Source organism: Quercus suber, unplaced genomic scaffold (assembly GCF_002906115.3).
Source record: "Quercus suber isolate HL8 unplaced genomic scaffold, Cork oak 2.0 scaffold_65, whole genome shotgun sequence".
NCBI lineage: Eukaryota > Viridiplantae > Streptophyta > Magnoliopsida > Fagales > Fagaceae > Quercus > Quercus suber.
The window spans coordinates 895016-906195 of NW_027069530.1; the positions used below are offsets into that span (position 1 = coordinate 895016).

General features: G+C 32.4%; 1 non-coding gene across 1 annotated transcript; it reads right to left on the reverse strand.

The window, feature by feature from the left end:
* Positions 1-5962: 5962 nt before the first annotated feature.
* Positions 5963-6043, reverse strand: TRNAL-AAG (transfer RNA leucine (anticodon AAG)). Its single transcript has one exon. It is a non-coding gene; the product is annotated as a tRNA-Leu (tRNA).
* Positions 6044-11180: the final 5137 nt, after the last annotated feature.

Below are 11180 nucleotides of genomic sequence, written 5' to 3' on the forward strand. Positions count from 1 at the left end.
ATAATTATATATATATATATATATTATTTAAATTTGCTAGTTTAATTTATTTTGAATTACATGCTTCTTCTTTTTTTCTTTTTTGCCAAGGACCCAACTCATGCTTTTAATAATTATATATATATATATATATTATTTAAATTTGCTAGTTTAATTTATTTTGAATTTTGAAACTAGGTGTAAATGTACTAGTTTGATTTAATTTAGTATTTCAAAACCTAGGTTTGATGAAATTGAAATATTATGTAAATTATAATAATTGATTAAACAATGTATTTAAATAGTTGGATGGAAATAAATTTTTTAATAGACACAACAAAATGACTCTTATTCGTCATTAACTCAACCTAACCCAGGTTGGGTTGCTTTTAGAGTCCCAATGAATTGGTTTGAAAAATTCTTAATCTGAGAAAGTCATGTCAAAATGAACACAACCAACCCAACTTGAGCCATACACATCACTACCTCTACTCATTCCCAACAAACCAATGCTAATTATAAAATCATAATTATCATTATTGTTTTAACTATTAAAATCATAGTTGATAGAGATTCAATGTAGAAGAACTTATGATAACTAGATTTCAGGAATAAAGCATAAATATGGTACTAATTATTAGTTAAACTCACACGGGTTAGAATGGTGAATCATGAATACTCTCTAGATCAATACTTGGTAAGTTGAGTTGAGATGATTAGTCACTTCAATCCAGCAACTTCGAATTTCAATTACTTGTTTTCATTTTTCATTTGTTACTTGCATTTCATACAAAAAGTTTTCTTTAATCCAAGAAGTCATATTTTACTTTAGACAACCACTACGAACCACCTGCAATATAACATTAAAAGAGACTGTATTTAGAAAAATTGGTTTCTTCTCAAACAATACGCATGACAAAATGATTTCAATTAAACAATTGAAAATTTCTCAATTCGAGAAAGTTATAAAAAAGTCAGATTGGATTGAAAAAACCTCAAAACCAACCACCCCCAATGCACGCTTGGACCTCTGCTCATTCCTTCCAAACCAATATGCTAAATTACAAAATCATATAGGTTGGAGATTCTATAAAGAAGAATTTATGATAACTATGGTACTTGTTAAACTCGCACTGAGTTTGAATGGTCTCTGGGTCCATACTTGGAAAGTTTCAAACATTGGTGTAAAAGGAAAGCCGTCTTTTATAGTTGGCAGTTGGCACACCACCAGCTAATCTATTCAACATATGTGTTCTTTGCTTTGCAAGTGCAGAAAATGACTTATATAATTAGCTTCTGTCACTCTCATACATAGAAATTTGAGTTGAGATTATAAGTATATTTTAGTAGAAAATAAAAGAAAGTCTAGGCACAAAAAATTTGATACCCTCTAATGTAGCAGATTGTTAGTAATAGATAAAAAAAATTATGTGAATGAGGAGCCCAAATAAGAACTGGTAAAACCTTCTCAACTCAATAAGTGTAAAAAAAATTGTCAAATTTTTTGAATATATTGTCAGTAGTGTATCATTGCTCGGAAAGTAGAGAATAAAAGCAGCGTGTGTGGTCAAATAGTCTCTCGATCCCAACCTAAAAAAACGAAACGAGGGAAAAGAAAAGAAATGAAAGTCCTCCATCGTGTCTTGACTTCAAGGCTTTCACACCAACTTTTGGAGGATTGCAGTTGAGCTAAGCTTAAGACTCTCAAGATTTCAGGAAACAACATTGACCCTTCCTTCAGAACCTAGTACTTTCAGGACAAGTTCCCTTGTCTAGTTCAAATTGGTTGTTAAATCTCTTTAAGAAGTCACTTTTATCTTTAGTCAACTTGATACGGTCATTCTCTGGTTCTTTCCATACAGTCAATTTATGTGTGGATTTTCCTTTAACCAATATATATAGCTATTCTTTCCATATGGTGAATTAAAATTTCTGTAAAGAATTTAGAATTTAAAATATCTTCACAAAGAATATCTGCCATTTAATTTTTTATAGTCGTGGTTGTTGTAGTTGTATTTTTCTTTCAGCCAAACATGACCTCAACTCATACGTAAGCTTATATATGTATAGCTATTCTTTCCATATGGTGAATTAAAATTTCTGTAAAGAATTTAGAATTTATATTATCTTCACAAAGAATTTCTGCCATTTAATTTTTTATAGTCGTGGTTGTTGTAGTTGTGTTTTCTTTCAGCCAAACATGACCTCAACTCATACGTAAGCTTTTATATATATCTTATATATATATATATATACATATAGAGAGAGAGAGAGAGAGAGAGAGAGATGACCTCAACTCATACGTAAGCTTTTATATATATCTTATATATATATATATATACATATAGAGAGAGAGAGAGAGAGAGAGAGAGAGAGAGAGAGAGAATCCGTCTTTGCTATTAAGAATTGTGTATTGCGAAAAAACTCAAAATATGGTATAAATAAGAGTAAATAAGGTTTAGTGCATGCCCTATAACCACATGCTATTACAAAACAACAATAACATATGATATTCTTTAAAATGACGATTTACTTATTTATGGAAATATCATATGAATAATTTCCTCAAACTTAGATTATTGTAATAGAGTATAATAATATTATGGACACACCTAATTTACAATTTGCTGAAATAATCAATTGTGAGCAATGGAAAAAAAATTGGTGGGTAAAAAGTGTCTACCACTTACAATGGATCACTTCAATATGTTGTGAAGTTGGTATGTCCCTAGATTTATTTAATAGAGTGCTATGTAATTAAGTTTTAGCGTTAAGAAAACCCCTTTGTTTTACTGCTAAATTTTGGTATTTAGGGCACAATCTCAGCCGTTGACCATGGACTCAAGGGTTGGTATAAATCAATCCAAACCACAAGTTTAGTTTAATAAATCTAATGGTCGTTATCTTTAGTAGACTACAGTAAACATTTAACTATTTTAGTTAAGAATGCATCTCCAAAACTTAACTGTCTTAAGCCTAAAAAGGGTATGATCAAAGCTAGTTGAAATGCATTAGCCACCACATATTCTTGGCCACTCGATTTGTATTTTGATTAAAGTACTTAGTGGACAATTCTTTCTCTTTCTTTCTTTTTTTCTTTGACTGCTTAGGAGGTCGTCGATACTAGTGTAAAGTTATTTTATGAAACATCTCCTTCTGGGTAGTTGAATGGGGCTTAGTACCATTTGCGAATAAATTATTTAGCTGAAATTGAAATTTTTTTACTGAAAGTATAGAAAATAGGTTAAAAAATAAGTTAAATAGTATAGTGAGACTCATGAATAATATCAAAAAATATAGTGAAACTTATGAATAGTAATAAAAATAAGCTAAAAATGTAGATAAGCTGAATTTTTCAACTCATCCCAAACGAATGCTTAAAGCGAAAACTCTAAGTGGAGCTTTTTATTTCATTTATAATATTTAAATATTTATTAAATAATATTTATTTAATCAAAACTATTTATCATTATTATCTTCTAAATTTTTTTAATAGATTTCTTATTTATTTGTTATACTTTTACTCAAATTTTTTGTTATGTCTTGTTTAATATAAATAACAAATTTATCTATAGATTCCTTTTGAGATTAAATTTGTTTTTTCTAGTTTTCCCTTCTTCTTTTTTTATTTTATTTAATTTATAGTTTTTAATATCTAAATGGATATTTTCTAGTAAACATTTATAATTTTAAAAAATATTTATAAATAAATGAAACACGATTAAATAATATTTATTTAATCAAAACTATTTTCATTATTATCTTCTAAATTTTTTTAATAGATTTCTTATTTATTTGTTATACTTTTACTCAAATTTTTTGTTATGTCTTGTTTAATATAAATAACAAATTTATCTATAGATTCCTTTTGAGATTAAATTTGTTTTTTCTAGTTTTCCCTTCTTCTTTTTTTATTTTATTTAATTTATAGTTTTTAATATCTAAATGGATATTTTCTAGTAAACATTTATAATTTTAAAAGATATTTATAAATAAATGAAACACGATTTATAATAGAAAATTATAATTTAACTAAAATAAAATTTTTAGGTATAGAGCAATCAAAAGTAAGATTGTAACTTTACTAAATGATGCCATCACTTTATACTCTAATCTTGCATAATTTAAAATTTATTTATCATATAAGTGAATAAATTAGTACTACTACAAAAAAGAGATTATTCTCAAAGGTAACTAATGAAAATATACTTAAACATTACAAATCAAATAACTTACTTGAATTTTTCTTTTAAAAGGTCCCAATGGAAATGGGAAAAATAAAACTAATTAATTTTTTTTTTTTTTAACTATAAAGTCACAAATGGGTTGATGTCACATTAACCCACGTGATGATGTTTAGAGTTGATAGACTCTTTGTATAAGGTCCGTTTGGATACCGCTTATTACTGAAAATTGAAAACTAAAAATATTGTAGTAAAATAATTTTTTAATGTGTGAATGGCGCCGTGGGACCTAGTTTTAAAGAAAAATTTGTTGAAATCCGTATTTGCAGGTCCCGTGAACAGTGCATGGGATCTACAGAAAAAATGCAGATGCATATTTTTTTTCTTTTCAGTGCAATCCAAACCCATCCCTATTATTTAAAAATTAAAAGGTAGACTAGATTTTTGTGTTTTGAATTACTGTGCCTTTTTAATATTCAATACATATATTTTACTAGCTAATTTAATTTTTTTTAATGTAAGTTAAAGGGTAAATAAGTCTTAATGAAAATATAATATAATATAAGATGATACCTTCTTTTATTTGGGGCCTTAGGTGGTTGCCTTAGTTGCCTATATGCTAAAGTCGGTCCTGTCTCCTTCCTCATTTATTTATTTATTTATTGAGATAAGCAGGTTGTATTCTCTGAAATGCCCAATCTAGGATTAGAGACGGTACATAGTTTTCATTATCTACAAATGATTTAGTGGCTTTTATCAAGGGTCCTCCTAATGGGGAGGAGAAAACTCTTAAAAGAACATGAAGTGAGTTTCTTCGAAAAATAGTTTGAGTGCTCATTCATTGTATGAGTGTGAGAGAGCTATTGAGTATTTGAGTGTATTGAGGCTTTGGGATTGTGAGTTTGTTTGTGTGATGTTTGTGAGATAGTTTGTGTTTACGAGAGACTTTGTTTATGGGGTTTATCAAAAAGAGAGACTTTGTTTATGTTTGTGAGTGTTGTTGACTTCTTGTGTAATTATTTGCGTTCGGCAGTTGGGCTTTAGACTTCCCCACTTGGAGTAGCAAGCATATTAGGTTTTTCTTTTGGGCCTTAGACTTCTTAACTTGCACAATAATTTGAGTGGATTTGGTTGGGCGGGGTCAATCAAGCGATGACAATTTGATTCTCCAAAAAAAAAATGTAATGACAATTTAACAAAGTTTAGCAGCCCAAGCAAAGTTTAAAGGGTCAGCTTGAGCATAAAAGCGACTCACCTGACCCAAAGAACGTGGGCTCCTATCTTCAGACTCAGCCCAAGTCTATTGACCTAGATTAGGTAAAATGAGAGCATGTGAAATCTAGCGAAGCTTGGACCCCAAAAATAAAATTGAACGATAGAAATTTACTAAAGAAACATGACTGAGATGCAGTGAGTGAAGGTAGTGATCCCCCAATTTTATTATGGCTGAAAATGGGTTTTTCTTGTTAGAGTTCACTTTCTAGTTTAACATTTTCTGGTTACACAAATGTACTTGTAAGGACTCAATTATTGATAAGAAGAATACAGGTGAGTAGTGAATGTTGGCTACCTCTATCCGAATGTAATTCTAAGGACTCAATTTTTGATCCATTTCAACCTTGCACTACTCAATCTCCAAAAAGAAAACGTTTTTAATTTCTGTTTCATACAATATGGCACTGAGAATTTGGCAGTTCTAAACTTCATGAACTAGCTTTAAAAAGGAATGGGCATTCCTTGGTTTTCCAATCAAGTGGATAAACGAAAAATTAAGGAAAAAAAAAAAAACAAAAAACATATGTTGAGAGTGGGATATGAACCCACGCCCTTTCGGACCAGAACCTTAATCTGGCGCCTTAGACCAACTCGGCCATCTCAACGTTTGACGATAGTGCTTGCTGCAAGTTTGTTATAAAGTGTAAGCATAAAATCCGACGTTTATCACCACTAACATTACTTACTGCAACAAAGAAAGGATAATAATAATATTACCTATGTGACTGCCCTAAAAGTGAAATCATAACGATGTTAATCTTCTTTTTTTTTCTTTTTTTTTTTGGTTGCCAATTATCCAAAAAATAGATTAGTATATCAACTTGGGCCTGCCTTTAGTTGTCTAGGAAGATCCAACATGTACACTATTTTTCTTTATTGGCTCGATTTTTAATCCATAACATTTAGCTCCAATTATTTCGTATGTTATTTATAATACATCTGCTGCAATTAATCTGTGGGTTGATGATGAAACCATGATAATTACTAATTAGCTTACACAATGCATCTGCTGATAAAGCTCTTTTATTTTATGGTGGGTGGGAGCAGACAAAAAAAAAATGCATCTTCTCTGGACATGACACGATGAGGACATGAGGTTAATTTTCAACATGTGACCAAATTGTGTCAACTCCAATACATTAAACTACTAAAGCACTAGACTCAAACCTTTTTTTTTTTTTTTGAGTAATCAGCAAAACATATTGAAGCTAAGATATGAATCTATTTGATGGTATCAAGTTAGATCTCTTTCTAGTCAGCAGACGTGCCCCAATTGGCTTTTAAGGCTGCGTTTGAATTGGGAGTAAGTCATTTCCAGAAATGATTTTCGACATTTTCGCGTGTTTGGGTGTTCCGGAAAATTCTATTTTCCGGAAAATCACTTCCAAATTTTCCATTACCCAACGGAAATCAATTTCAGTACCTATTTTCACTTCAAAGTGTTTCCAGAAAAAATTGAGAGAGAGAGAGAGAGAGAGGAAGGAAGAAACAGAGAGAGAGGAAGGAAGAAATGGAGGGACCCACGTCGACCCACCGCCACTCGCCGTCAACCCACGAAGACCCACGACCCACCGATCTTCGACCCAGACCCAGACCGACGACCCATCGCCTTCGACCTTCGACCGACGAACCATCGCGTTCGACCTTCGACTTCGAACCATCGCCTTCGACCTCGACTTCGAACCATCGCCCTCGATCTCGTCAACCTTCGGCGCTCTTCGCACCGGCGAGTCGCACCGCGCCGCGCCGCGCCGTCGATCGTCGTCTTCCTCGATCTCTCCGTTTTTTTTTTTTTTTTTTAAGTTTGATTGTTTTTTTGTTTTTTTTTTGATGAACTGATTGTTGTTGTTGTGGTTGTGTTGTGTTGTTGCCGGAATTTGTGTTCTTGTTGTTGTTGTTGTTGTGTTGTTGCCGGAATTTATTATTCTGTTGTTGTGTTGTTTTTATTGCCGGAATTTGTTGTTGAATTGGTTGTGATGTTGAAATTTTTTGTAATAAAATTTGTTTGGATGCTGAGAAAATGTGAAAAATTTTCCGGAAAATAGCATTTTTAGAATACATCCAAAACACATGAAAATATTTTCCACAACAATTTTCATAATTCAACCAAACACTTAAAAATATTTTCTTTTTCCGGAAAATAACATTTTTGGAAAATATGTATTTTCCGGAAAACGTTTTACACGAAACAAACACAGCCTAAGACTCTCACAGAAACTATGGTCCTGTTTGGTAGTAGCTTTCAAGTATTATTGTTTAAAATAATGTAAAAATTATGGTTTAAAAACTGTTTTGAAAATACGTGTTTAAAGTATTCATAATACCAAAAAAAAAAAAAAAGGTGTTTAGTACCATGTTTCAAACAACATATTTTAAAATATGATATAATTGTGTATTTGATATGTGTATATATTTTTTTAAGTGGTAATTATCTAGTAAGTACAATTATTTTATTAATATTTATTAGAGGAATACACGTGAGAGAGAAGGGAGGAAAGGAGAGAGAATAAAAAAAGAAAAAGATGAGGTGTGCATGTGAAGGAGAGATGTTGTTATGTCAAGTCTTATCAAATGGGTTCCACATTTTTTTAAATATTTACAAAAGTGTAAAGAAAAAGAGAGAGTGTGCATGTGAGAGAGAGATATTGTTATGTTAAGTCTTATCAAGTAAGTTTTACATTTTCTAAATAAGTATCATTGAGTAATATTATTTGAAAACTAAAAATTAGTAGGAGAAATTTTTTAAATTCAGTATTTAAATACCCTAAAATGATAAACGATGAAATCCCTTACCAAACATGTTTTTTTTTTTTTACTCACAATTTTTAGTATTTAAACAATAAAACTTGTTGTTTGGACTAACTTACCAAATAGTCCCTATTTCTCGGCCAAAAATAATAATAAACAAATAACATGAAAAGCTAAAGATTAATACTATTATGACAAAACTTTTTTTTTTTTTTTTTTGGCTGAGATCATGACGAAACATTTTCATTGAACGAAGCAACATCAGTCTCACCGAATCCACTACTAAAATGCACCAATTACAACAGCTTTGTAAAGAATATTGTGCAGTAGACTTATTGGTTTCAAAGAAGTGGTTCCAGATTGAGATCGGGTGCCATTATAGACCCATGCAATAACATTTTCAATGCTTGACATTGAAAGTTAATTTTTTTAACCTCTTAACTTTTTACCTTTTTAAGTTCTCCCTCTCACGTCAAACTGGATCCTAGTGCACATCCCTACTACTTCACCCTCTCACGTCAAACTGGATCCTAGTGCACATCCCTACTACTTCACATAGAGAATTCTCTGGTCTAATGGTTGGCTTGATGAATAGATGCCAAAATATGAATTATTCTAAAATCACATAATTTGCCATAATTTTTGTCACAATTCACTAAAATAATCAATTTTAAATAGTGAAAAATCACTTTCGCATAAATCAACTATTTTTTCTTACCTATTTATGGTCAATCGCGTTAGAGTTGTGGCAAGAACAAGGTGTCTAGACTTTCTGGACAATATATACGTACACCACAAAAGAATCCCACAGAAACTATACTTCTCAACCTAAAAAGGTGTAAGAAACGGTTGAAATCTTGGAGTTGGGACCACTTTGGTAATGTTAAAAATCAGATCAAGCAAGTGAAGGAGCAATTGTGGCATGTTGAAGAGGTTTTGGTTAGATCTGGGGATCATGAGGTGGTGGTTCATTTAAAAAAGGAATTGAATGTATTATATGACAAAGAGGAGAGAATGTATTATATGACAAAGAGGAGAAAATGTGGCACCGACGGTCTAGGGTTCAGTGGTTGAAGAATGGGAACCAGAATACTAAGTTTTTTCATGGGACTGCTACTCAAAGGAAGAGGAAGAATTTCATTAAGGGGTTGCCTGATGGGAATGGGGTTTGGCAAGAGGATGAGGAGGTATTTTAGGCCCTCCTTAATGATTTTTATACTAATCTCTTTACTTTCTCAAATCCACAGAATTTAGATCGTGTGTTGGATGGGGCCGGTGAATGTTGTAGTAACGGAAACAATGAGAGCAGAACTTGATAGACCTTTCACAAGTGAGGAGGTGGGAGAAGCAATTAAGGGTATGGCTCCACTTAAAGCCCCTAATCCGAATGGTATGCCACCTTTATTTTTTCAAACTTATTGGACTGATATTGGTATGGATGTTTCTCAGGCTGTGTTATCTTATTTAAATTCGAGGTCTATCCTTAGGTCTATAAACCATACTTTTATTACTCTGATCCCTAAAGTCCATAATCCTGAAAGGGTTTCTGATTTTCGACCTATTAGTATTTGCAATGTGATTTATAAGATTATTAGCAAGGCAATTGTGAACCGTCTCAAGTCTATGCTAAACTCTATTATTTCTGAGACCCAGAGTGCTTTTATTGCTGATAGATTGATTACTGATAATATTTTAATTGCTTTTGAGTCTTTACACCATATGGTATAGGCAAGAAAGGGTTTCTGGCTATGAAATTGGATATGAGTAAAGCTTATGATAGGGTGGAGTGGGTTTTTCTTGAAAAAATTCTTCTAAAGATGGGTTGCTCAGATACATGGGTGGCTTTGATTATGAAGTGTATTACTACTATGTCATATTCTATTCTTGTGAATGATGAACCAAAGGGTGTGATAGTTCCCTCTCATGGTTTAAGACAAGGGGATTTTCTTTCCCTTGTTCCTCTTTTGTGCTGAAGGGTTGAATGCTCTCTTACGAAATGCTGCAGCTGAACGAGGGATTCACGATTTTTCTCTTTGTAGAAATGGGCCTAAAGTAACTCACCTATTTTTTGCAGATGATTGCTTAATTTTTTGTCGATCTACTCTTAAGGAGTGTAATAAAATTCAAGAGTTGCTTGGCCTTTATGAGACTGCTTCAGGTCAAATGATCAACAAGGAGAAGACTACTCTCTTTTTCAATAGGAATACAGATGAAGCTACTCAGGAGGCTCTCAAAGTGGCTCTTAGGCTCTCAAAGTGGCTCTTAGTGTTTCAGTCATCAGACATTATGAGAAATATTTGGGGTTGCCCTCTTTTGTAGGTAGGAATAGGAAAGCATGTTTTACTCAGATCAAAGAAAGGATTTGGAGCCGAATTCAAGGTTGGAAGGAAAAATTGTTATCTCAAGCAGGGCGGGAAGTCATGATCAAGGCAGCAATTCAATCTATCCCGATTTATTTCATGAGTGTCTTTAAGCTACCAGTGGACCTTTGTAAAGATATTGAAGCCATGATTCAAAAGTTTTGATGGAGTAGTGGTGATCCGAGAAAAATTCATTGGGTTAAATGGACCTTCTTATGTTCTTCTAAATCACTTGGTGGCATGGGGTTTCAGGATTTTCAAAAATTCAATCAGGCTTTATTAGCAAAACAAGTTTGACGTTTTCTTCATCATCGGCATACACTCCTTTTTAAAGTCTTTAGTGCAAAGTATTTCCCAAATGGTAATATTCTTAAGGCCCTAATTCACCCTAAGTGCTCTTATGCATGGCGGAGTATTTTGAATGCACGTGGGGTTATTGAGAAAGGTGCGATTTGGAGGGTAGGTAGTGGACAATTGATTGATGTATGGCATCATAGGTGGCTGCCAGACCTTCACCATAGTAAAATCATATCCCCTCACTCCAACACATCTGTTAGTAGGGTGTGTGATTTGTTTGTTCTTGGTACAAGGACTTGGGACCCGGGGAGCCTAGCAATTTGTTTTTTATCAAAGG